We start from the raw sequence: 27,820 nt of genomic DNA, 5'->3' as shown, positions 1-27,820 counted from the left end.
TGCACAGAAATTGTCATTGTGTTCTCTTAAAAAAAGCTTTTCTTATATTTTTTTAATAAATCTGTTACCTGCCTCAGGAATGTTATGCTAGTTATGCTTGGTCTGAGACATTAGAGGAAGGTATTTTGAAATCTCACACCTAAACTTAGGTGATAGCTATTCTATTATTTGCCATTGCACTATGTCTCTCACTCTGTAGCCTTCCAGAGAAGTGGAGCTTCAATACTTAGTAATTTACATAATGTTCAACCATTTTGATTCATTTTGATTTCTTTTCATTGAACAAATGAGGATGTGTGCCAAAATCTCTCATCTCTATCACAGCTGAATATTAGTAGGTGAGCAGACAGTCATTTTCTCATGTTGTGCCCCTCTGGCAGGGATAAAACCACTCCTTGAATGCAAGAGGCATAGGCAGGATATGGGCACTGGGCTGCCCTGCAGCAGCAGGACAGATGTGCTTCCCAGGGTGTTCAGAAGATCTTTTTCTGTCTCTCTTGAGACTGTAGTTGCAGAAACATGGGCACTTTGGAGGTCAGGCAGCTGGCAAACAGGAATGCTGGAGCTCCAAGTCCCTGAAGTGACCAGACCCTTCTGGAGGCTGTTGTGAAGAAGAGGACATTTGCCAGAGCAGGAATTGGATTCAAGTGAGTCTAGTCCTGCAGCCTCTGATGGCTGTTCTCTTTGTCTTCTCAGGTCACAAACCACCTGTGTTTGAGCTAGTTCCAACATGACTGGCATGAGAACACCTGCCAGGAGCACGGCAGTCGTGTGCTGTGGGTAACTTCCAAGCCAGCGTTTTGCAGGGAGCTGCCACAAGAGCTGTGTGTTGTGCCATGGCATCAGCTAGACCCAGGTGATGAGTGGGGCAGTGCAGCAGGTCTGCTCCATACCCAGGGATGTGCTGCCTTGGGAAGAGACTGCTGCTGGGCCTGGGGGGAAGCTTTGGGAAGAGACTGGAGGCAGAAGTCTGGCTCTGTGCACTGCTGGTTCCTGTTCCTAGCCCAGGCAGAGCATGGGTTAGTGGCTAGGGTAGGAACATAAGGAGACATCAGGCAGACACCAGGGAGCGGGACAGGGCTCTGTGTGTGCTGTGTCCTGCAGCCAGTGTCCTTTCCCTCCTCTTGGAGAGGCTCTGTCCTGGTGCTCCCACCTGGTAAGTACACAGGACAGAGCCATAGCAGCAGCAATAGCTGCCAAGTGCTGTGGCAGTGCCCTTGGAGTGCAGCAGCTCTCCTCAGAAAGACAGGGACAGCCACGGTTCCATGAATAGCAAGCCAAGTGACCTAATTCAGCTCTCATGGGCAGCCCTCAGCTGCTCCATGGCTGCTGCACTGGAGCTGACTCATCACTTCCAGAGTGGCAGAGATTGGAGCTTTCAGGCCCTAAGGATTTTGCTGGATTGTTATTAATTTTAAATTGATTAAAATGAATTTTTAAAATACCAGGAGACACTTGCCTAAAGAAATGGTTATTAAAAAAAAGAAGGAAATAGTTGGTCTGTGGGAGTTAACTGTGTACTTAACAACTGCTGGCTCCTGCAGCTGAGGACACCCATTGCAGCTTGGAGGAGTCTTTTGTCCGTTGTTCTGTCCTGGCAGATTAGCAAGAACAGGATTAATCCATCATTATTATAAAAACCTGAGAACTAGAAACTGTCCTTGCTTATACCCAGAACAAGCCCCTGGTGTCCTTGTCCATGGCAGAGTGGTATTACAATCTCACCTACACAGCTTTGTCCGGAACTCAAGATCTCCTGGGGATGTGCATCCCTGCAGGAGCATCCCATTCTCTCCAACATCTCCTGGTGTCTGATGAAGCTGCTCGCGTGGTCCCGAGACTCTGTGGGGTGGCCTGTAGGCTGTCTGTACTAGGAACAGGCTGTGTGTCCCCTGCCGACCGCCTGGGGAGGGTGCCATAGCCAGGGTGGGCAGGACAGATGGGTGGAGGATCCTTTTTACCACTGTCAGAGGGCAGTTCTAAATGAGCTTCTCCCCTGGGATGTTCTCAGTGCTGTGCCCGCCTCCGCTCTGCCAGGGGGAGCTGCCTTACCCTGAGGAGCAGGGAGATCATTCTCCCCAAAGATTTCCATTCGCTGCAGTGTGACTGCACAAGTCAGCTTATGCAGAGGTGAAGCTTCTCCCTTCTGCCTCTCCCCTTTCCCACTGGTGGGGCAATGGGTGCAGCCCACCAACCAGCCAGCAGCCCAGGGGTGCTCATGGACCCACCCAGGCCACTGCCAGTAAGGATCCTTCTGTGCTGTGGTGGGCTCCAGACATGCAGGAACCCCCTTCTTGCAGGCTATAGAAATAAGGTCAGAGCTCAAACTCCGTAGGGATTTCCCCTGAGAGTTCATCCTGGGGCCACCACCCCTCTGCATTCTTCCCACTGCTCTGGAGGGGTATGGGGCTGCATGGTCAGGATGCCACGCAAGGTCTGGCCCTGGTGTGTGGGTAAGGATTGTGCTCAATTCCAGTGAAAGCCAAGGTGACCTTAGGCAGCATAAATTGGTGTAGTTTTTTTTCCCAGTAAATAAACACCAACAAATGAAAAATAAAAAAATATGGGTAGGTGGAAGGTTCCATGGTACTTCAGAGAAGACAGAGCAGGAAGGTGAGAGGCATGAAGGAGCAGAATATGGAATCCACCTGGGACAATGCAGCAGCAGACATTGTCTGTCAGTCTCTTTTATGTCTGTCTTAAAAAAGAGACCTGTTCTTTCAGTGAAACCAAAGAATGAAAATTAAAAAACATAACAATACAGAACAATAGAAGACTTCTGCAAAAATAATTTGACACTTCCTATTGATTGAAGTAATGGAGCAGCAAGTTCTACCAACTTGCATAAAAACACCTTTGGTCTGCTTTAAAAATCCATGTAAAAGCTACAGTGATGTCACTCCTGTGCAGTTCACCTGTCTGTTGTCACCTCTAGGTGTCAAAAGCTGAAGTGGTCTAACTCCGTGTGCCAAAGCAGAAACTGGTTCTGCCTCTGCCCTGCACTCAGCAGTCATCCTTGCCCGTGGTGCTGTACAGAGAGCCTGGCTCATGGAGCACAGAGAGGCTCTGCTCATTAAACGTTGTGTCAGATGGGGTGGCTGGAGAAGCCCATCTCTCTCCTTCATCCTCTCAGACCAGGTAGGATGGGTTCCTCCTTAGGGCTTGGTGTCCCACCGTGTTCTGGGTGGTTCCCACTTGCTGTGATGTGCTTCCTTTGGCTTCACCTCGGCACCTAAGAATGATGACAAAAGAGCAGTTTGTGTTGTGTGGCATGTAGACAGATGTTCTATCATAGAATGACTTATGTGGAGGTTTTAACATGTTACAATTTCTTTCCAATCAAGCTTTTCCTAATTAGTAAGTTATATGAACACTATCTTTTTTGTGCTCAGACAGAATCAGATTTAGTGTTTAACTCAAATTAGAAAAGTATGAAGTCAAGTAGGAAGAACACTGGGTTACAAAATGTTCTTGTTTCATTCATTTTGCCAGTTATAATTTTATTTTAATTATTTATGGCACTCCATAATGTTCTAGTTAATTTACAGTAGCATATTTTGGTGTAGTATTAAAATTAGTGACAGGAGAGTTACTGCAATGCTTGCTGTTTACCATTTGCTGAGTAATATACACATTAATTATGCATATATTAGAATGGCTTTAAAGTATGTTTAGCTTCAGCTGGAGGGTTAAGGTGTTTTAGACAGGCTGTTTGTTCTTCATATAGTTAAAAATACTGTCCTCTAAGACCTTATCCTAAAGTAGTACATTAAATCAGTGCCTATTCATGGAAGGAAAGTTCTGGCAATGTGAAAATTCTTTCAGTCTTTGTAGGGCCAGGCCTTATCAAGCAGATATAAAAGAGCGCTTCACTGCTTTAAGGGCAATATTCTTATATAAAGTTATTCCATTCCTATTTCTTTTTAGATGAAAGGGTCCAACAAGCCTGCCTTCTCAGTCCTGTGCAAGCTGCTGCAGAATCTGTTTAAGCACTGCTGCTGCTTATGAGAATACAGGTGCAGGCATATGAAACATGACTTTGAGAAAACAAAATGCTGTCAGGTTCACAAGGAAAATAGACATGAAAATAAAGCAAATATTTTTTTCACACCTAAGTTTTATCACTCAGCTGTGCTATTTGTAGTAGTTGTAGACATAACATTTTGCAGAAACAAATTTGACAGATCTATTCAGCTGGCAGTACTAAGTTTCCCTGTACTGATACCACATCTTGCCAACAATCTTATCCTGTTGTGGGAATTGTGTTCAGTTACCTACAAGACAACTGGCTGCCTTCATTATGCATTTCCATTTTTTTGAGCCAGAGATAAGATATGCCCAACTAGACCAGGAATTAAAACAACCCAACACGTCCATTCTTGTTTGGTGAAAATGCAGCTCATGTTCTTAGAGCAAAGCAATTATATTCTCTGTATTTTCATAGGTTCTGCTATTTAGTGGTAATAGCTGTTAAGCATCAAAAAACCCACAATAAACAAACCAAACCAAACAAACCCAACCAAGTGTCCTACCGTACTCCCTATTTTGCTTCCTTTAGCCCCAGGCTAAGGGTACTGCTCCTGAAACAAGAATGATTCACTCCCTTGAGCTCTGCCCACAGCCAGACTGAGGGCTTAGTTTTGCTGCTCACCCATAATCTGTGCCTCCTTTCTGTCCCTCTGCCCTTGGAATCGAGCCTCTTACCCCAGAAGCCCAGTGCCCATCATGGGCATGGCGCTTCCCCAAGGAAACTTGAGAGACACAATATGCATTTCCTTAAGTTTCCATGGAATCGATGTGCAGGGTAATGTTTGGCCCATGGTGTAGTATGACACCAATTTGCAAATAATATTGCTTCTAGGCATAAAGGCTTGGGGAAATCAAAACTTTTCCTGTTCAGGAGAAATCTGCAACACTTATTTGAGCAAACCCTTCAACATAAACTTAGGCAGGACTTGGTCAGTCCAATTGGCAGATGCAGAGTCCTTCAGTGGCTGTTGTCTTCTACATTTCTTTAAACATTTTGTTGTGTCTGTGTATTGCAGAAAGGCAGAAAAATCACTGGAGGAATTACTTTTTTTTTTTCTTTTTTTCTCCCTTTTAATTTGCTCATAAGGAAATTGAAAGTAAGGAAATCTCACCAGGAGGAACACCCACATGCAGGTACCACATGCCTGCATGCACCTACATTCAATTGATGCAAAGAAGCTGAATTTAAAATGTGCTACAGAACAAAGTAGGGCCAGCTGGAGGATTTCCTGCTGGAGAAAGGAAAAGCCTGCGGAGGCAGTGGGTTGGAATGCTGAGCAGTGACACATTCCTGATGGCTGTCTCTGGGAGGAGGGGAATGGGAATATCTTGATTAGGTTATTTGGATTAGTGAGCTCTTCCAGTTAATGATTTTTTTCATTTAGGATTCAAAATGCTTGTGAGGTTTATATTTCTTTATGTCTATTAAAAAATATACATATACATATACATATACATATACATATACATATACATATACATATATTTAGGGTGGGGTTTAGTAATCATTCATTATAAGAGGCCCCAGAAGTACTGTGTGTCTGTCTTTTGAGCACAATGAAGCAACAGAAGATACAGAAAACAGTATCAGGGCAGCTCTGAGCTGGGTGCCTCATGGCTGAGCAAGGTGTCAGTGTTTCACCTGAGCAAGGCTTTGGTTGTTGAGCACCACGGCTGCTGCTGCAGGGATGGGAGATGGGGCCGTGGCTGCCCACGGCCTCTCCCCACTAAGCTGGGAGTGGCGGCTGGAGGAAGGGGAGGCCTTGGGGAAGTCACCACGACCATTCCAGGGAACTGGAGGAGGCAAAGGCGGCTGCAGAGGCTTTTGACAGGAGCCCCGGTGCCGCTGCGGGCAGGCACACGTGTGTGTGGCACCGTGCTGCCACTTCTCTCTCTGTCCAGCTTGCCTTGTCCTCCCGTGCCAGCACTGGAGGCAGGGGATGAGTGACCAGAGAGTGACGGGGAGCCAGACCCATGGCACCTGCCCCGTGTGCCTCCTGTGCTCTGTCACTGCTGGCTTTCCTGCAGTGGTGACGGTGGCAGGCGGCATTTGCTTCATGAAACACCTTGTGGATTTGGCTGTTTCACAGACTTTGAAAGTTGCTAGTATTTCATTTACCAGGGACTAACAAAAAAAGCTTGTTGGTATCAAGTGGAAACACATTTAATTCAGTACTTCTCTTGCAAGTCTAAATCTCACCATACCTCTAATTTTAACTGTAAGCTGAATAATTTTCATCCTACTGCTTTAAAATCAGGGCTGTTCTGCTATGTTTGGGAAGTACAGTGCTTTTTCTCTCTCTTAGATCTGTCCTGCCAAGCTTCTATTGCTCAGTGCTCTTGGATGTAAAAATAACATACAGCCAAGGCTTATTTGCAGAGTTAGTTTTATTACTGTAAGCAAAATTGAAACATAAAGGATGCCAGCATGCATTATGCAGATTGATTTATAAAAAAAATATTAAATGTGAAATGTTAGTCCCAGTGAAATATTTAACCTTTTTCTGATATAATTCTTCAGGGCACAGTTTGCATTGTGTGTGCAGTACAATCATTTCTCAATACTTTTCTCTGGGTTTTGTTCCTCTGTGGCTTGCTGGTTCCTCATCTGCCAAGCCTTCTGCTGAAGCTGCAGTGGTTAATGTTTGTCTAATTAAATCTTATTCCCTGTTCTTTAAACTACCTGATTTGTTTTACACAAGTCCAAATATTTCCATTTGAGATAGAGTCTTGGCATGACAAATACAGGTGTAATAGTTGTAGTCTGGCAGTGCTATAAACCATGGAGACAGCTGTGAGGTGCAGCCCTGAAGGGCTATTCCAAACACTGCATCTGCAACACCCTTGTGCCTGTGGGGAGAGAGAGCAGAAGTACCAGGGAAGCACCATGGTATGCGTGTGATTGTAGCGCATCAGAAACATTGCTCCCCTGGGTCCCTGGCTTAGGATGAGCATGGCAACACTAGAAAAACACTGAAAGTGGCATGAATCCAAGGTTGAAAAAACTTGGTCTGTTTATGTACAAGATCTGGGTTGATCTAATTTTGCATTTAGAGTTTGGCTTCTTCACATGAATTTGAATTGTAAAGCAGTGACTGATACTTATTTATTTTTACTTTGAGTTAATTTGAATCTGCATCTCGGCAACAACTAGTGTCTTTGGCGACGCTGTGCTGTACGCTTCTGTAACAGAAGTGTATAGAAATACATTACACAACTGATGTAGAGTTGTTTCACCTCTCAGTAAGGAGAAAGTGTCAGTGCTGCCATTCCACCTGGAAGCGGAACCACAAAACCCATCCTGCCCTGCTGTGGGGCCGTGCTGCCAGAGAGAGGGTGTTGGAAGCAGTGAGCCTCCCCTGGGTCTCTGCTGAGCAGGGGGATGTTCCTCCCAGCTGGCACGTTCCGCTTGCTAATGGTATGTGCGGACTTTGGCCCACATCATCTTTCCTTGTGAAGCTTTGCTTTATTTCCACTATCAAAAAGGCAGAACAGATCTCTGCTCTCTCTCAAGTATGAGTCAGTTTGCACAACCACAAACCTCCAGTTTGCCAGCCTAGTTCTGGAGAGCCTTGGCAGTAGTCCCTGCTTATAGAGACAGGCCAGCAACTGTCAGCCATGTGATGTTTTACATAAGAAAAGAAAACTTGGTTTTAGTTGGCTTTGTCTATCTATTTTCTACCTTTGAGTAGTTTCAACCCCAGTTTACCAGTCTGCTAGGTCAAAGTGAAGCACCTTTCAGTCAGCTGTTTGCCCTGATCAGCCTGACACCAGCAGGACCAGCGTCAGTGATCTGTGGTGATTATTTGTGCTTCCAGAAGCTGTGGGATCTCCCCAAAGATCAGCCCTGTGGGATGGAGCACTAGACAAACACAAAGCAGGCATGTGGGCAACAGGAGGTGTCTGTGCATGGGTGGTTTGTTCACTGACTGAGTGCAAGGCTGTGCTGATCAGACTTGTCCTGCAGCAGCTGCATCATCTGGTTGTGCCTTTCTGTCATCAACAAGCAGCTGTTGGCCACAGAAACAAGCTGTGCTTCATTACCAGCTCCCTAAAAGCTGCCACCTGAAAAGCTAGTTGTGTATTTGTAGCCATAGACTTACCTGCTGTTGAAAAAAACCATGTGTACAAATGTATGCTCACCCAGTTAGGCAGCCATAAGTGTCCGTGTTAGTTTGTTTGCTGCCCTAGTGACTACTGCCCTGTTCACCCCATATTGCCCACAGAGCACTTCCAACTCTTGCAAACAGCATTGACTAATGTCACTTGTCACGTGCTTCTGAAGGACAAGATGGGGCTCAGAGTTTGGAATACACTTAAAAGAATACCTTCGCCTAAATTCCTCCATGGTTTCAGCACAACAGTAGAAACATCTTAGCAGAAGCACCTCTTCCTATATTGAAGGTAAATTTATTAAGAAAAATGTAGACTACAATGAAGGATTACTTAAAAATATTAAAAAGAAAACAAAGATGGATTCAGTGAATAGTCTGTGTCAGAGCAGGGCTTCAAATAAGTGTTCCCTTTGTGCACCACCTCAGCCTGGGTAAGGTACAGAGTTTATTCAAATTGAGTTAATTCAGTAACTGATTTGTCAGAGAGGCTCTCCAATAACAGTGACTGATCCAGGGGTGAGATGAGGTGTGGCTGTTCAGGGGCAGAGGGGAGACTGAGTCACTGACATGTGCTCAGTGCTCAGTGGGATTAACATGGTAAATGGGGAGCAAACACAAGTGATTATTGGTATTCAAAAGCAGTTAATCTGGTCACTTGGAAAGTGCCAGTTTGCATCCTTGCCTTCTGAAGTGGTTCATTCTCCTGTCTGTAAAATGGTAATGACAGTCCTTGCTCAGCAGCCTTGCTATGCCATGCGTTAGCAGTCATGGCTAATGTCACTGTTTGAAGTGACTTGTCGCTGTTGCTTTCCTTGGAATTGCACTATTTCTGCTCAGCAAAGGTATAGCTAACCTAAAAGTAAAGAAGTGAAAACGGCAAGTGTGAGATTATGTGGTGCACAGGAAGAGGAGGCAGCTCATTCCAATAGAGCATGCAGTGGCTTGTTGAGGTGGAGCTGTGAATCTCAGCTGCAGGATACGATCTAGGATCTGCCTGGGTTTTGAAACTGGATGTAGCAATCAGACGACAGTCATGTTCTCCTGCTGTGGCTGGCAGTATTTTGAAAAACAGCTTTGACACAGACGTGCATAACTGATTACAATGGCCTTGTGAATATAGATACAAAACAACCAACCCCGACCCCAGAATGCAGCAGGTGGTGACTGATTTCTCCTTCGTGGAAACTCATATTTATTGCAGCGGAGGCTGAGGCCTGTGTTCCAGGCACAGCAGTCTTACAGACTCATAGAAATGTTAAGGTTGGAAGAAATCTGTAGGATTAAATAGGCAGTTTCCAGGTATGATCTGTGGTGTGTTCTGATCCTGAAGTATGGACGTGGGGGTAAGATGTGCAAACTGGAGCCTTCTGTTACAGAGCAATGGAAGCCTGCTGTGGTGCAGCAGCAGAGCTAATGGCCTCCTGAATCCACCCAGAGGTGTCTCGGCTTTGGACAGCAGCCGAGGCTGCCCTGTGCCGGTGGACAGGAGCGGAAGCGAGCGGCTGCGTGTCCCTGCGGTTAGATTGGGAGGGAGCGGGGCTGGAGGTGTCGCAGCCCCTCTGCTCTGTCAGCAGAGCCAAGGAGCGTCTGGCCACAGCTCCCGCTGAGCAGGGGCCCAGACCTGCTGGGTTCCAGCGGGTTCACCTGGCCACAGCTCCCGCTGAGCAGGGGCCCAGACCTGCTGGGTTCCAGCGGGTTCACCTGGCCACAGCTCCCGCTGAGCAGGGGCCCAGACCCGCTGGGTTCCAGCTGGGTTCACCTGGCCACAGCTCCCGCTGAGCAGGGGCCCAGACCCGCTGGGTTCCAGCTGGGTTCACCTGGCCACAGCTCCCGCTGAGCAGGGGCCCAGACCCGCTGGGTTCCTGCTGGGTTCCAGCTGGGTTCCAGCTGGGTTCACCTGGCCACAGCTCCCGCTGAGCAGGGGCCCAGACCTGCTGGGTTCCAGCTGGGTTCACCTGGCCACAGCTCCCGCTGAGCAGGGGCCCAGACCTGCCGGGTTGCAGCGCGCAGCGGCTGCTTCCCCGCGGAGGGGCTCCGTGCCCGCGGAGGGGCTCCGTGCCCGCGGAGGGGCTCCGTGCCCGCGCAGCGGTGCCCGTGGGCAGCTCGGGGTGTGCCGAGGAGGCACTTGCTGTCTGGCACGGCGGGGATGGTTTCAGTGAAACTCCGGTGATCGGTGCCCAGCTGGCATCCCGCCGGGCGCTGGGCTGGCTGGAGGGCCGTGCGGGGATAGTCGGCACCGCCGTGCTCCTGCTGCCAGGGCAGCGCACGGAGCTGTGGGTGCGGATTTCTCTTGGCGGGTGGGCTCTGGGCTGTGTCCTGTGCTGTTACCAGGAGGAGCTGCGGTAAAACATCGCTGTGCACATCGCACACGCTGCGACAGGGGCCGTCTTTAACTGTGGGAGTGTTCTGCACACCAGCTCCAGACCAAACAGGGCGCAGCCGCCTCCTCCGCTCATGCAGGGATGTTGGGAGGAAGAATCTCATCAGGTGTACTGCATCCAGACACCTCACAGGCGTTCGATTACAGTAGTAGCTGCTTCGTTCAGTGCCCAGAGGGATAAAATAACTAAGGGGATACTGCTCTTTTTTTTAAACGCTGTTTCTCTTTTATTAGAGTCTTTGTTCCAAGCACAGTCCAAGCCGCCTTTGAAATCAGCAATGTAACTGCATCCTCATGGACGGCACCATTTCTTTTCTGTTTCATGGTCTCGTTCCGTTTCTCCCTTCCCGAAGGCGAGAGGCTCGGGGCGCTGGCAGCGCTGCGGTCTGACGGAGGCCGGGCGGCGAGCCTGCGGTGTCAGTCCCTCGCAGGGGCACGCGGTGAATCGCTGGTGCTGCCAAGAATAGCGCCCCGGCTCTCTTGGCTCTCCCGAGCCCACCCTCAGCACTCCAGCCTCCTCTCCTTGATCAGCATGATCTGATTCATAATGCAGCAGCTCTGCTGTGAGGCTGGCTACCTCTGTGATCCTGCTGCGGCTACAGAGGAAAGCAGCCAGGCTCAGGCGGCAACAGAGACTGCACATGCCTGTTAGCAAAAAGTCTAAATCCCAGAAATGGTATTTAGCAGCTTATCTTATCTACAGATAAGCTCATAAAATGTACTGACTGGTTAAAAATAGGTTTTAAAGTTTTTGGCAAACATCTTGGGCTTTTTATTCTTTGTTTTTTGCTGCAGTACAAAAATACCATTTCTATTATTCCTATTAGCTTTTTCTGGACTTTTTGGAAAAGGACCAAATTATTGATGGGTGGTTTTAGCTTTTAATTGTGCCTCATGTGCTAAACTTATTCCTGCTATTTGTTTGCAATATGTTTAGGCTATGTTTAGGCAAATGCAAATGTAAGTGGTTATTCAGTGCCTTTGGCACTCTGAACAGAATGTACTGAGCTCCTGGGGCTTGGTACAAAGCCTCAGCCTCCAGCACTAACAAAGCCTGTGCAGGCAGCAGCTAAAATAGGAGAACTACCTAAGCTTGACAGAGGGGGTTCGGAAGATCTGGGAAGACCATGAATCATGTGCCTAGCTTTTGTTCTATGGACTGGGTAAAGGAAATAAGGGCATTTTTGCCCATGTGCTGTTAGCTGAGGGTGCTCTGGAGGTCTGGGCACGATCAGACTGTACTGCTGGAGCCTGTGCAAGGTACAGTTCAGCAGCAAGGTTGCTCTGGATGTACTGGCAGTCCGTGTGCTCCTGAAGCATAATGGAGGCTTTCCTTGGCCAAACGCCACAGTGCTGGGAGCGCAGCGAGCCAGCACGCTGCCGCTGCCTGCTGCGCGGTCACTGGCAGCAGCTCGGCATTTCTACACTTGTTTGCCTGTTACCCAATCTATTTCAAGCTGTGATGGAATAAGGATGGCATTTGATTGCAGTACTGTGCACAACTGCTTGGCTTTTATAACCCGTGTTTTAAATGGGAGGTTTTTCTATGTGTGCTTTGTCTTCAAATAACTTCAGACTCGTAGGTTTAGGCTTGGTGCTCTCTGCTGGCCTTTGCTGTGGCCTGATGAGATAACTTACGGCTCTTGCTCCAGAGGGTGCTGGGTTACTGAGGTGAGAAGCCCTCCAAGGAAGAGGGTAGTGATGACTGTGGGGCACATAGACCAGAGCCTGCATCCTGGGTGTAGGTCTCGTGATGGAAGTAAGGATGTCTTTGTAACTCTATTTTTTTGTTGGGCTTTATTTATCATCTCTACAGTGTGTCTGTGTCTCCTGATCTTATGATCTAGAGGTGGCATACTTTGTAAAGACCAGATACTGTAAAGTGTCTGGTGCTACAGGATAAATCTCTCCTGACATGGCAATGATCAGCTGATAATACTGGGTCTAAGACTGTTTCCCTGTGTTCATGTGCCTCTAACAGTGGAATGAGTGGCCTCCATTTACCACATAACACCTAAAACTGGTGCTTGGCCCCAGAGTTTTCAGTGGGTTAGGTACATTGGTGGTTATAGTTTCATGTCACTTGTTTCGGTGAGTGCAGCCAGGAGATGGATGTTTGCCATCTGGGAGGAAAACCAGGACTGGCATAGCAGGTAGTCAGTCAGTCACAAGAAAAGGTAAAAAAAGCACTTAGTGGAGAGAGAGATGAAGCACAGAGAGGCAGAGAGGCAGGGATCAGTCGTAGATGTCTTTTGTCTCCTTACATCATAACTTGAGAAACTCTAGAAAGCAAATGACCAAAGATGCTGCTCTAGTCTGTCTTTGGGTGAAAAAGAAAACCATGGGACATCTCTGCTTTATTCTGAGTGTTTTTCAAGGCCGATGTTAATAACTGATATTCATAAAACAAATATGCATTGGTTGTCATTTGAAATTAGATTTCTGCCCATATATTCTTTTGCTTTCCTGTTTTGATGGCCAAGTTTTTTAGAAAAAAACTTCTGATTTTATATTTCCAAGCTGCACATACAAATACTAGATTTGGGGCAACTGTGTACCTCATTGATGCACACAAATATCTGATACCCATGACACCCTAGGACTGGAACCCTCTCCCAGCCTTGAAAGCCAGAGCCCAGGGGCTGCTGAGCCATTGTGCAGGCTGGTGCTGCATGCATGAGAGACAATCACCTTCTGCACAAAGTGAAATTTCAGCTGATGAAACCTCCACCTGTGTATACTGTAGCTTAGAGGGAAATCTGGAATGGCTGGTATGTTAGAATGAACTGAAGTTTGTGCTGTTGAGGCCCCAGGGATGGCTCATTACTGCAACTACTATTTCCCCAGAAAACCTTCCCTTGAAGTAAAGAGGCAAATTGTAGCAATTTGGCCCAATGCAAGTACATGATGCCCCAAAATCTAAATGTGCAGTCACTAAAGAAAAGGCTGCTTTAGTCAGCTTTCAGTGAGAATTATACAAAGAATCTGATCCTTTAAAAAATCTAGCTAATTCATTGTCTAATTTTAGAGTACAGCTCCTCTACTACAGATACTATCTGAGGGACGGCTCCAAACCATTGAAGCCAAGGCTAGCATCCTATCTTATCCTGGTTTTACTAAATCAGATTTAGGGCCAATAATATTCTTACACATACTTTATTGTTGTGTCCTTTCTGTTGATTTTAGGGTTATGAACCTTTCTGCAGCAAGATTTGAAGCAGCCAGATTCCAGTTTAAATCCAAGTCCCTAGGACTCACTCGTGATTTCCGGTAAGGCTTCTTTATGGTATTCCTGATTCACATGTGAAGTCATAAGGTTTTATTGTGTTTGAAATGCCATAGGAATTTATTGCTGACCTTTCAAAAACTTGTTACATTTCAGTGTCTTTTGCTTGTGATTTTCAAAACAATCTGTGTTCTGTAAAAGCAATTCTTCACAAAGCTTTGGATGTGTTTTCCAGCACTTCCTGAGGGTATCCCTGATCCAAGCTCTGCTTTGGTGTGAATGCATGAGAAGCTGAGAGACTGATTGCTTACTGCAGCCCACCTCCATTTTTCCTCTTGTGTTAAGGGCCATAAAGCAGAAAAGTAATTGAAAAATGGGAGCTGAAGACAGTGCTGTGTATGTTCCTGTGAAAGCTCGTTGCCCTTCTTATTCCTTGCCTCTTTACTCAGTTGTTATGTATTTGGATTGAAAGTGGAGGATTTTTGTCTACCTGAGGCAGGCTGGCTGCCAGCTGGTGGCCGCCAGTGGCCCAAGGGCTCCTGGCCATGGGCAGGCCATTTGTCCTGTGGTACTTGGAGCAGCTGGCTCTGGATGATCAGCTTGCTTTACTTAGAAGGCTGATACATCCATGGGCTGTGACATGATAAACTGAGCAGCTGATTGTTTTGGAGCCAGCAAAGCACAACAGACACAATTGAGTTTGTTGCATTTTGAGCCTGTAGAAGGCAAAAGTAGCACTCTGGCATTCTTTATTTGTGTGGTCCCAAGATGGAGTATGGTGAGTTGCAAAGCGTGGCGGGAGCAGACAATGCTTGTGCTGATAGCAGAGGTTGAAGTGTCTCCTGTCATGTAAAAGATGAACAAGCCAGTTGCACATCAGCTTTCTTTTCTGAGACTTGTGAGTACTGTCAGTGTTGCTGCTATTTCAATACATGAGGTGCTGCCCTGTGTGGGATTCACACCATTGCTGTGCAGGGTCCAGTGTCACCTTCCCAGAAATGGATGAAGGGATAAGAGTGCATGAGCCTCCCAGTGCTCTCTCCTCCTGTCTCCTGCCCTTCACAATGTGCTGTGTTAGGAACTGCTTGAGCTACAGCAGGGGCAGGAGAGACCAAGGTGACAGCAAAAGAGGAGAGCATAAAGGGACCAAGAGAGAGGAGATGCACGAGCCACAGGTAGAGAAGGCCAGGATGCCATCCTTTATTTGGCCATGGTCAGCCTGTGCTGAGGAAAGAGCAGGCCTCCAGAGGTGTTCCCTGTTATGCCTGGCCACAGTAACCCATAGTTTGAGCAAGGAAAAAGCCATCCCTTCCTCTGATGGGTGGAAGAACCTGTCCAGTTCTGAAGATATCCATCCCAGGTGTGTCCCCTGTAGTCAGTGCTGCAGGAGTCAAACTCCTGCTCTGGCAAGCTTAAAGGAGTGTTATCAAAAAGGTCAACAACAAGCTCACCTAATGCAGCTCTGGGCTTTTGGAAGCTCATGCTCCCAATCAGACATGATGTAAAAGCCTTATTCTACAGGCAGATGATGCAGTTCCAGTAAGTGAAGTCTCTGAAGGGATGGAATTGTTGGCTAAATTCTACTGCTGGAGGCCTTGCACACATGGAAGACACCAGCTATATTTGCTGGGAAAACCAATAGGTGCAGGACCATCCCTCTGACCAGGAAGCACTGAACATTAAATAGAAGAACCTGCAGATTCTTTCTGAGTTTTTATTTTCTTGCTACAATTGCAGGCAAAGAGAACTAGATTTTTCTGGAGCATACACCTACAGTGGAGAGCCCTGCGTCCATTTGTCATTGCTATGAACAATTAATATCAGGGTTGACTGAACAGCAGTTTGTGTGGATGCACCAGGTGTTTTATGCACAAACTTGGAGAACAAGATAGTGATTGAGCCTAAGACATTTTTTTTTCACAGGTGTTCTGAACAGGGCAGCTGGGACAGAAATCTACTTTGGTGAATCTGAGACACCTGGGTCTCTTTTATTGTCAAAGAGGGAATATGGCCTAATTAACCATGCTGTTGTCATTGTCAACACCCATGGTACATCTCCTGAGCCAACAAATAGCCCTTGCAGTGGATGTCAGTGGCTACAGAACTGGACTGCTGAGAAACTTCTTGGAGTTTCCTTTCCTTTTGCTTCCGTGGGAGCAAGATCTTCTCAAACCACCCTTAGCTAGCATGAACTGCTCTTCTGTAGAGTGGTGGATCCTTAACAGGCATGGTTGGTCTGTTCCCACTTCGTTTCAGCTGTGCTATCCAGCTTATCCAGTGATACAGCTTTCTACAGCTTGGTACCTCTCAAGTACGAGGTAGGTGCTTCAGGAAGAGAAGCAGTGATTCAGTGCTAAATCTGCCCATTCTTTATACTCAGGCTTGTTCCTGTGTGTGTTTGGACAGTCATGCATATTTCCTCTCCAACATTTTACATCCCTCTTCTCTTTAGTGCTTTATCTCCCTTCTGCTCTTCAGTGCTCGTTATCTCTTGTCAGCTCTCTGCTCCAGAGAGGGCACTGTTTGAGGGCAGTGCTGTGGATCAGCCTCATCTGGCATCTCCAGGAGCGCTGTGCATGTGGTGGTGGATGTTTCATGAGAGTCTGCCTCTCCTCCCACAGCTCTACCATACATCTATGTTCTTGCTGCTGCCCCCTGTAGCACATTCCATGTGCTTTGGTCTTCCCATCCCTGCCTGGGCTCTCTTCTGCAGGGAGCTGCTGGTGAGTAACCTGCATCCACTGTCCTGATTTTGTTTTCTCTGCCATTCATTGATGGGTGAATACCTTGTGCAAGTTCCATACCCACATGTCTGGAAATGTTCTCTGTGTCTGGTTGTGAGTGAGATCTGCATTTTTGGTTCATCTTCCATTTCCTGGCTCTGATTCTCCTCCCATTCCTGAGCAGCATACATGGCTCTGCTGCACACATGAAAATTGTGCTGGGGCCAGGCTGGAGTGAGCCAGGAACATCCAGCCCCCAAGTGCTTTACACTCCTCACAGGGACCTGAAGGAAAGTGGCTGGTGTCCTGCATGTGCAAATGCAGGTGTGTGACAAATGAGCCTGTTGCCCATTTTTTGGTGAAGTGAGTAAAGCAGGTATATGCAGACAGGCCGGGTTCTGCTGAGGGACCCTCCTTTGTGCATGTAGCTGCTCCAGTTTGTCCGCAGTGCCACATTACTGCCTGTGGGCCTCTGCCCTCATTCTGTAGTGAGAGAAGATGAGCAGCTGGCAGGAAGGTAGCAAGAATGTGCTACTTAAACATAGGTTGCTAATGGCTGTGTTCCCAGTCTCCAGATGTGTGGCTGCTCTGGGATGCTGGGGCCTCCCTCTGTGCTGTGGCAGACAATTCCATTATTAGCTGAGTGGCAGCTTTCCATATGCCAACACTCATGACTGCAGGACTGTTTAATTTTCACTACTCTGAAGTATTTAATTTGTCAGTTGTTAGCTTCTGCTTTGTAAAGATCAAATGCCAGTGTCCTTACCTAGATTTTTACTCAGTTAGAGGTGGAGCATGGATCCTGTATGAACAGACCATCAGACCTAGTCAGGGTAAGGGGCAGGATCAGAGGCAGCATAAGGTCTTGAATTCAGAAAATTAGTCACTTCTAGGCTAATAAGTAGAAACCCCTTGTATTCAAGGATGGGTGTCTAATCCTCATTCTTCTGTTAATTTTTATTTGGAGAAATGAAAAATCAGTACTGCTAAAACTACTGCCCACTCACATTTTGAAGCTGGACTGTGCAGATGAGGTGTGCCTGACTAAAGATTTTGGCCCCTCTCTAGTGTGGAGAGCTGCTGCTGTGAGCAGATCATCCTGCAATTCACTGCTGGGGGCCTCTCTTTAATTATTGAGTGCCAGAATAGATGTATATTGAGTTACCTTGCTGGCAAATATAATCTCCAGCATCTTGTGTAACTGCAATATTCTCAGTTTTCCTACCTGCATAACATGGTCTTCTTCAAAGAATCTAAAAGAAGACAAAATATGGTTTTATATATTGCTTGTCTAGTAGTACATGTTTCCAGAGAACAACAGGTTATACTCTGGCTTTGAGGATAGCCTTCCCTGGCAGCATAGATTGCTCTTATATACAGTCAAGCCTGCACTTGGATGTGCAGTAGAATGAAGCAGGATGTGCATGGTGCACTTTTAAACCAACCAACCAAACCAAAAAACCAACCTCCAAAAAATTCAGAAAAAAGAGAGAGCAGCCTAAGCCAGCACAGCTTTATGAGAGGAAAGTCCTGCTTATCAAACCTGATTTCCTTTTATGACAAAGTAACCACCCTAGCTGATCAAGGAGAACTGCTTGATGTAATCTTTTGAGATTTCAGTAAAGCTGTCAATACTGTCTCTCATAATATCCTTCTGGACAATCTGTCCATCTCACAGCTGGATAAACTTGTCATGGGATGGGTGAGCAGCTGGCTCCCGTGTCAGATGCAAAGGGTGGCATGAGTCTGGCACCAGTCACTCAGTGGAGTGCAGGGCTCCACCCTTGGTCCTGTGTTCTTCAGCATCTTCATAAATTACTTGGATGCAGGACTGGGTGGGATACTAAGCAAGTTTGCAGATTATACAAAACTGAAAGGAGTTGTTGACTTCCTGGAAGTCAGGGAGGCCTGCAGAGAGACCTCAACAAAATAAAGGACTAGGCAATCACCAAGCTCGTGAAATTCAACGAGGGCCACTGCTGGATTCTGCACCTGGAATGGGGCAAGCCTGGGTCTACAGACTGACTGGGGAATGAGATGCTGGAAAGCAGTGCCTGGAAAGGGTCCTGGAGCCCTTGTTAACAGAAGGTTGAACATGAGTCAGCAGTGCCCTGGCAGCCAGGAGGGCCAACCATGTCTGGGGGGCATCAGGCACAGCGTTGCCAGCCGGGCAAGGGAAGGGATTGTCCCGCTCTGCTCTGCACTGGGGCGGCCTCACCTCGAGCCCTGGCAACAGTCTTGGCCACCACAATATGCGAAATGCATTAAGCTGTTAGAGAGTGTCAGAAGGAGGGCAATGGAGATGTGAAGGGCTTTGCGGGGAAGCCAGATGAGGAGAGACTGAGGGTTAAGCCTGGAGAAGAGGAGACTGAAGGAGACCTCATCACAGTCTACAGCTTTCGCATGAGGAGAGGAGGAGGAGCAGAAGGTGATCTCTTCTCTGTGGTGAGCAGTGGCAGGGCCTGAAGGAATGGCCTGAAGTTGTCAGAGGAGATTTAGGTTGGATATTAAAAGAAGTGTGTGGTCAGGCATTGGAACAGGCTTCCCAGAGAAGTGGTCACAGTGGTCAAGCCTGACGGAGTTCAAGGAGCATTTGGACAATACCTTCAGGAACATTGTGTGACTGCAAGACCAGAGTTGGACTCCATGGTCCTTGTGGGTCCCTTCCAACTCAGCATATTCTGTGATTCTGTGGATTTTGCTCTCACTGCTCTGAAATACTCAATCTGTGAGCTGTTGCTGTAGAATACCTGGCTGACATGTCTTGATGGAACTGCAGTGGAAGTTCTAGCCAAATGGTGCACGACTCCAGAGGCTGCCTGCATCTGTGCTGGCTGTACTGGTGTCACTTGCAGGAGCACTTGGAGGTGGAGGTGGGGAGAGAAAATCAACATACGCATTTATAATTTTTCCCATCTTGCAGAGGTGCAATGGCCACCAGTGTTCCCTGATCTCTTCTCTGTCCTGCTGTCACACACAAGCTGCAGGCATCAGAGCTGCGAGCTGTGGTTGAGGAATTAGCCATGAATCCTCTGGATAAGAAGTCTCCAGTGCTCACAGCCATGATACAAATATTACATATGTTCTTTCTAAGTATGGCAAGCAAACCTTGCCATTCCTTATTTTGCAAAAGAAATAAAACTGGTGAATTCCATGTAATCCTGATAACAGTTAACAAAAGAAAGAAACATTACCCAACGCCTCAATGGAAGAAAAGGCAGCATTGTGGTTAGTAGAATACTTTTGTTAGTCACAAGTCTCAGAGAATTTCGTGAGTCAGGCAGGAGCAGTGAGCCCGAGCTCCCTCCTGTGTGACCCCGCGTTTGTCCCTGCAGCAGCGCTGGCAGGTCCTGGCAGGGTGACGGCAGCGGGGATCTCGGCGCTGCGTCCTGGCGAGAGCAGGGGAGCCGGGCTCCATCTACCGCTGTGCCGGCAGAAGGCAAAGCCAGCCAGGACGGCATTCCTCCGCACGGGAAAGCCACGGCGCACGGTGAGCTAATGCTTTTCTTTTTCTCTTTTTTCTCTGGCTTCTTTTTTTCTTTTCCCGTGCGGCTCCCAGAGCCCTTCACTTCCAGTCCAGTTCCCTGACTGGGACATTGTGCAGGTCTGTAGCTGGGGACAGTCCCCACTTGTTCATCATGTCATGTGAGGCTGGAGAAAACAGCAAGGAAACAAAGTGACTTGAGCACTTGACTGTGCTTCTTCTGAGACGAGCCCTGATTTCCAGTCTGTTCATCTGACAGGATGGGGATCATGCTCCAAAACATGGTGAATACAGAGGGCTGCAGGAGCAAGAACAGGGTCAGGATAGTGCATCGTTCTGTGGCTTCTTCCTTGTTCTGCCAGTGCTCTGCCTCTGAACCTCCTGTTCTTGTAAAGTCAGGGACAGGTTTCTTTACTTACCTATACCCAGGCTTTTATATGAGAATAGAGAATGAGAATTTATGAGAATGGAGTTCTGCATGAGCCATAGGTCCTCTCTGCCAAGCTTGGGGATGCAGTGAGAGGTGTGAGTCCTGAACTCAAGCCTGTATGCAAGTTCTGCAGGCAAAGTTCTTTCTCAATACTTTCAGCTAAAATCCTACTCTTTGCCTTGCAGATTGTAGCTGAATAGTGTGCCAGGCTGCTGTGGCTGCCCATCCCTGGAAATTGAATATTTCCCCCTGTCCTTGATATTTGCAATCACCTGAGTTAACCCCACTGTGCTGGGTGAGATACTCTTTTATATAGCTGGTACTGCCCAGTTTGAATAACTCCTGAAGGATAATGTGTGCAGCATCGTTCTAGAATAAAAGCCAGATTTTAGTATTTAGAATACTAGGAAAAGGTGCTAATTTCTCTTTGCAAGTGGTACTGAGAACCCATTGTTATTCAGTACTCACAGGGAACATGAGGAGTGTCTGGATTCTTAGTCTTCCACAAAAAAAGCTTAACTGATAGTTCTGCACTGATGGCAGGAAGAGTTTGAGCTTACATTATTTGACTGGGAGAGCTTGTCTCAAGTTATGAGAACAGATGTTTCAGATTTGAATTCAGCCGGCAGAAAAGGGAGATCAGTCTAGTCCCCTGCATTTCCCATTTTTGCTTTTGTTTTTTTTTTTCCTTTTAACTGGATTTTTCTTTACTGTGAAACCAAAATGCAAACTCCTGGAAAGGAGGAGAGATTCACTTTCATCCAACCCACTACCTAAAGCTTTTCACCTGTTTGCTCAGCTGCCTTTTATTTGTCAGCATTTGCTTGTGTGGAGCTGCAATTATCTCTGAAAAACATGACAAACAGTTAAACACCCAAAAACCTCCCTCTCAGAAGACATGGTCTGCTTTCCACATTTTGGTGCATTACACAGCCAGGCAGAATGAACTCACATGTTTGGGTTCAGCCAGTGACCCTGCTGGTGGAGCTGCTGACTAAACGTAGCCTCAACAGCATCTCAGAGGCCGTGAAATCTTTGGGGCTGGAGGAAGTGGAGCTGGAGCTGAACACCTGTATGTCCTCCTTGGAGCTACCACAGCCAGTGCAGCAGAGCTGTCCCCACGCTCAGGACAGCCTGGCCTCGGGTGGGAGCTCTCATGGCAGCATGGGAGCACAGGAGGAGTTGGTTGATTGTAGTCCCTTGTTTACAGGGTAGCAGAGTCAGGCTGTAGGCACAGTGCAGACCCTGGAAGTTTGCTTAGGCCCTCAGCTTCCTGGGGATTTCAGTGCTGTGTGATGTTGGAAGAAGTAGCTCACCCTTTCCTTGGTCACCCCTTTTTCCCACAAAGCATCTGCTGAATTCTGCCAAATTAATAATTTATTCAGCTTTCTCACACTGCAGCCTGTGGTAATGCATCCCATTAACAGCAGCAGGTTTGAGTAAGGCTGGGAGTTCCCCAGGTCCCCAGAGAAGACTGGAATTGTCCCGGTTGCCTGGGGAGAGCGTGAGCGTGGTGGGAGATGGGGATCTGCAGGGCACAGCAAGCGGTCTGAAGTGGCATCTAAAATAGCTGAACCGTGACATTTTCTCTTGACAGAAGTGGTGAAAGGCCACAGATGCTTCCTTTCTGTGACTCAGAAACTTGCAAATCTTCTTTGATTCGCACCTTATAAGTAAAATTAGCCTGTGCCTCACTGCTGCCAAACTCTTTCAAAGCAAAGATACTTGTACAAAGGAATTCAGTAACAGAAATGCAATTCACTCATTTCACTCATGGATCAGATTATTGTTATTTCTGACTGGAAGTGGTACCAAAAATGCTTGCAGGGATTTCCACTTTGCCTTTGAAAAGATGTGCATATTGTTGGTAGAAAAATATCTGCTTGGGAGGATAGGTAACATACGTTAGGGGACAGGGAGGGGAATGGGCCCCACAAGGCTGCTGCAGTGATGAGTACAAGAGTTCAGCTTTGGCTGTAATGCTCAGTCACTTTGAAACAGGGATCTTCAGCTGTTCTTATGGGGAATGTTGTGATGTGAGCTGCAGTTGCTGCTGCTCAGGAGGACATTTCCAGCCCTGGGTCTGAGCTTTCACACAGCACATGGGCCTTATGCTGCTTATGCCTTGTCATCCCAGGGAGCTGTCAGACATGTTCCTTGCATGTGGGGATTCTCCAGGTGAGACTTAATGGAGGGAAGCATTTTGTTGATTCTTAAGGCAGCGATTGTTTGTGACACTGAGGAATGTGATGCTACCTTGCAATATGAACTCACCATCAGCTGGGAGCATCAGTCAATAAAAGATCTGGCACTTAAAATCCATGCTGTTCACAGTCTGTATTTTGCAGCCAGTTGTTAGTGAAGCCCTCAGCTCCTGTGACGATGCTCCTGGGGATGGCATCTGCAGAGGGGGACATGGAGGCCACAGAGAGGGGCTCCAGCCCCCTGCCCCTCTGCCCATGGACAGCAACAGTGGAACACTGTGGTCCCCTCAAAGCCAGCACAGAGCAGACATCTCCAACAGGGCTAACTGCCTGGGACAGCCAGAGACAGCCGTGAGCTATGGACTGGTAATGCAGAAACTTGTTTGCTCATAGTCTTTGGGCTTAGTTTTAGAGCTAAGCCAAGAGTGCTCTGATTGTAGCCTGAAATACTGATATAAATGGTGGAAGGAATGGATGTCTGTACTATATACACATGCAGACATTTTCAAGAGTTTTAAACCAAATGAGTACAAAAGCGATTTATTTAAGAAAAAGTTAGGCACGTTGCACTGGAAATAGGACTGGTTATACTACTCTACCCCAAAGTAATATATTTGATATCTTTGGGCGTCAAGTGAAGCCTTTCTAAACAGTGACATGTTTTTGTGGCCATCTTGGCCAGGTTTGTTCTTTCTGCTTGATGAACTATGCACAGAGAAGTGGATCTCCAAGGAGTGAATTTTTTTGCTCTTTGGAAATGTGTGTGGAAGGGACAGCAGCATATGGACTTGGCATGCCCCAGGCATGGCTGCGGGAGCCTAAGAACATTTCGTGCCTGCAGCAAGTGTAGGAGAAGGGAGGAGGAGCGTGGAGCAAGCGACTGCAGTGAGCTGTGTGGTGATGGCAGTGAGTTACCCTCTGTGAGCAGGAGCAGCAGGGGGTCCAGCCCTGACCTAGTCTTCATCACAGCTGAGGTGAGGAGCAGGCCTTGTACCATGTCCCTTCCTTGCCTCATGGGTCACAGCAGAACTGGGAGATTCTCATGAAGAGCCACAGGCAACATCTAGACCAGAGAGTGCAGATAAAATTGCTGGCCACAGCAAACTCACGCCAGGTGCTGAAGGAAGGGACAGAAGATGGGCTGGCTTTGGAAGCACAGCTTTGTCAGCAGAGCCTTCAGTTGTGAGTGGAGGCAGAAGCATGCTGTGAATTTTCCCAAAGTACCACCATCAGATGCTTTTTATGGATCAGAAACCCCAAATGTCGTACAGAACAATGAACTAAAAATGAGACCATAGAACTCTTGCACAAATTGCAGATGAGCACAGCACAGCCAGACAGGCACACACAGCACACATGCACAGAAAGCCTGAAAGAGGCTGCAGGTGGGCAAATCCTGCACAGCAAGTCTTCAGCACATTGTCTAAGGCAGAGCAATTGCTGCTTGCAGTTGTAATGGCAGTGCATTTGGTCTCTCACTATGGATCTTGGACAGCAACCCATTCAACTTGTAAATAACATCTACAGTTAAATAGGGTGTGTTCTTCTGTGCCCCAAATGTGTGATGCACCCCAGGGAGGTCCAGTGAAAGGTTCACATGCCTTGGTGTTATTGTCCACCTTAACAGAAGATGTTCTAATTCACTTACAAGAAGTACTGATAGGGGCTGGGCCTGTGTCCCACTCTGACATCCTGAGCAGATGCTTTTAGTGCCTCACTTTTTGATGTTGGTATCTCCCTCTTTTGCTTGGAGCAGCAGCAGCAGTGGTCAGGCATCACTGCCAGATGTAGCTGCACGAAGGTCCAGGTGACACAGCGCCATTGCCTCTCACGGTTTCTGTTGGATGGTGTCTTGTGTGTTTTCATGCACTGGTGATGGTTCCCATGCCCTGACAATATCACATCTCATTTTTGTGAAATGATGCTGATTTGCAGATACACAGTCTCTTCCCAGACCTGTGCCTGCCCCAGTAACTGCTGGGAACCCCACAAGCCCTGGCAGAGGTGCCAGGCTACCATAGCGCTTGCTCATGGAGCAAGGAGAAGCATGAATGGGAGCAGATTTTAGGTTTATTTTAGTCAAGAAAATTCAGGGATGTTAAGTACTTAGTTGTCATCAATTTCAGTGACTTTGCAGAACCCAATTAGCCTCTAATTTTAGTTTCATGCAAATGCCATTGTCAGCTCTTTCTGTACCACAGGTGAGGCAGCTTTAGATGTGGCTCCACAGCTGCTTTGTGTGGGTGGCTGCTTCCTAAAACCTGACACCCAGCAGGGAAATTGGGGCGTTTGGAAATGCTTTGAAAGGCCCTGGGGTTTTTATGTTTTGTTTTTTTTTTTAATTGCTGTCCCACTGCTGGCACACACATGGCTCATGTGGGTGCCAGCCCTCATGAGGCACAATTTTCCCTTGGCTGACACCCCACCTGGCAAAAGAAAAGGCTCAACATCGTCCTGTTGGGGGTCTGAAGCGGGGAGGCTGCTAATTGCAGGATGCCATAGACATGCACCCTGTACCTGTAAGCAGCAAGGAAGCACTGGAGTGTTCTGTAGGCAGTGGCCACCTGTGGCTTTTTGGGAGACACTAGGAAGGGTGGTCAGCTCTGTGCCACTTGTGCTGGCATGGTCTGAGTCAGCCGGGTGCTCTGAGCTGCAGTAGCACTTAGCTCAGCCTGCCCAGGATTCCTTGGCACTGGCAGCAGTGGGAAGGTTGGTTCTTTTCTGGAGAATACCAAACACAGATGGGAACAAATGGGAGATGAGTGCCAACATCCGTACCAGGAGCTCAGCACTTTTACTCAGTGGAGCCACAGCATGGGAAAAATGTCCATAGGATGTAGAAGTTTATTTAAACATGTATTTAATGTTAATGAGTGGACCCACAACACAAGTTTTCTGACTTGGAAGCCAGTTGCTGACATAGAGCAGCTGAGCTTGATTTGAAGATAATTGTTGTTCTCCGGTGGATTTGCAGGTGCAACACAGTGACATGTTAACTGTTTGAGCTTCCCTGTTGTGCTCTCAGCCATCCTGGAGGATACACAAAGGCTGGAAGATGACTGGTATGCTTCAGAAATCTCCACTGGCTCATGCTGCTTCTGAGACTGTCCAAGCTGATGGTTACAGCTCCTTTTGAAGGTTTGAAGGCTTTGTTTTCCAGCAGAAGAGCTTTTCTGGGCATTATTTGTGCTGGACTGACCTTCAGATAAAACTGTTACTAAGACCTGACAACAGAGTAGGTATGACAGCCCTGTCAAGGAATGGATAATCTCCTGTCTTTAAATACACTTTCTATTTATGTTGGCAGTGTACAGGCATCTCAGGATTTTACCTGCTATCCCAGACTTACATTGCAAAAGTGCCACCAAGGAAACTTCTCTGCATATCTGTTTCTATTTCAAAACTTCTTAACTGAATAATGTGAGTTGGCAGATACATCACTGCCTGTTGAAGCTCACGGCTGAAGAATGTTCAAAGGGAAAAGAAAATATCTGGAAAGTATTTTTTTACTATCAAACAGACCTGGAAATTGTATCAACTGAGGGGATATACCAGTCGTTCCTGCAGATTAATTTTCATGGTTAGTCTATTTTTCATGTTTATCAGAATGTTTCAGTTCATACCTCAGACACCTCAATCTCTGCAAGTGTCAGGGTCCCCTGGAGGGCCAGCAGCTCTGTGTGCCCCTAGATCAGCTGGCAGACATCTGTCTTGTGTTAGGAGAAACATGATCTTCACGCTGGCTTGGACCCGTGGAAGGGGGTGGGAACACTATGAAATTGCTGCATAAACCAACACGTAACACAGCATTTCAGAATAAATAAGCAAAATATACAATGAAATAAGTTGCCTGCATTTTCTCAGAAAAAAAAATATAAGCATTTTCAGGAAACAATGGTGCTTTTCCACAGCCTTTTGTAGAAACTGCTGTGGATGCCAGGTCAGTTGTTACCTGTGGGATTGGCTGCTGGGGACTAGGCCACAGAGGGATGGTGGAGACTGCCTTGGTTTTGCCATCTGGCTTCTGGCATTCTCTGACACTGCCAGTGCAATCAACAGGGCTTGGCTGGAGTTAATTGAATTAAATGGGACACTTGCCAGGGACACCAGTTATCTCCTGCAGTCATTAGCACAAGAAGGGTGTAAGGATTAGCTCTTGTTTGCTGTCTCAGGTGTTAGTGGTGATACCAGCTGACATGTTAAGGTCTTGTCAGCAGCAGCATGTTCTGGAAGAGACAGCAGCCTCTTCAGCTGATAATACTTGTATAATTTCTTTTAAATGCAGGTATTCTTCATTGGAGTAATGTTTTTTAGTCCTTGCTTTGAATACTTTAATGAGTTTCATTTCATCTCTCGTTGCAGGGGGTCAGCAAATATGTAAGACAGGTACACTTACCTCTGACTGATGACACTTCCCAAAGACTCGCTCTCCAGCCCTGGGAACCTGCTTCACCAGCCCTGGGAGTATGGCCATGGTGTGGGTGAGTGCTGCAGAGGAGTCACTGGTTCTGGGTGTTGCTGGTATCACATGAACTCTGCAGTGGGAGAGGAAGGACCTGAGCTTTTGATTTCTGAATGATATTGCTCTGATAAATAAAGAAAATATTTAACTACTGCAAGAAAGTGTGGAGATTTGCTCTTTGGCATTCTGGATGAGAACTTTTGGTCCTGAAGGTCTGTACAATGACTAAGAAAGCAGTGGGCACATGCCCATGACTCATCTGCAGTGGTGCCCACGTCCCATGTGCCAATGTCCCAGCCAAAGCAGTGCCTGTGTCCCATCTGTGACAGTGCCCACTTCCCTTGGGCCCACGCTCCCCATGCCCATGTCCCACCCACAAAATGTGGTGCATCCTCTTGCTGGCTCACCTGGAAGTGAAGCACTGCTGCTTTCTGGGGATGGGGAGCACTAATTAACAAGCAGAACTGGTGCTGAAGTGCCTCAAGCCCTGCTGAGCTCAGACATTTCTCCCATCCACAGTGCGTGGCGGGGGGGTTGCAGCTTCTGCAGAGGGGCCTTGGGGGGGTGCCTGGGCAGCAGAGCAGCCATCCCTGACCAGACAGGCTCCAGCCCTTCTGGATGTTTCCACATGAGGCCTCTGGGTGAGTGTTGCCCTGTGCAGGGCTGGCAGGGAGGTTCTGCAGAGCTGCAGGGGCTGGGCCCTCGGTGGGTGAGAACAGCCAGCACAGCAAACCTCGACTTGGCTCATTCTTGCATTCATGTGGCCA

The 27,820-nt window shown here is 47.4% G+C and overlaps 1 long non-coding RNA gene across 1 annotated transcript in view; it reads left to right on the top strand.

The window, feature by feature from the left end:
* The window catches only part of LOC110478368 (uncharacterized), a 35,426-nt gene extending 8,212 nt beyond the window's left edge, over positions 1-27,214 (top strand). The window contains exons 2-5 of the long non-coding RNA XR_013340538.1: positions 13,711-13,794; positions 19,809-19,963; positions 25,566-26,171; positions 26,954-27,214. This is a non-coding gene — a long non-coding RNA (uncharacterized LOC110478368). The remainder of the gene's footprint in view (positions 1-13,710; positions 13,795-19,808; positions 19,964-25,565; positions 26,172-26,953) is intronic.
* The last annotated feature ends 606 nt before the right edge of the window (positions 27,215-27,820 follow it).

This window comes from Lonchura striata, chromosome 10, assembly GCF_046129695.1.
Source record: "Lonchura striata isolate bLonStr1 chromosome 10, bLonStr1.mat, whole genome shotgun sequence".
In the NCBI taxonomy this organism is placed as follows: Eukaryota; Metazoa; Chordata; class Aves; order Passeriformes; family Estrildidae; genus Lonchura; species Lonchura striata.
Note: the sequence above shows the minus strand (reverse complement) of the source record. Positions and strands in the feature narration are given on the sequence as shown.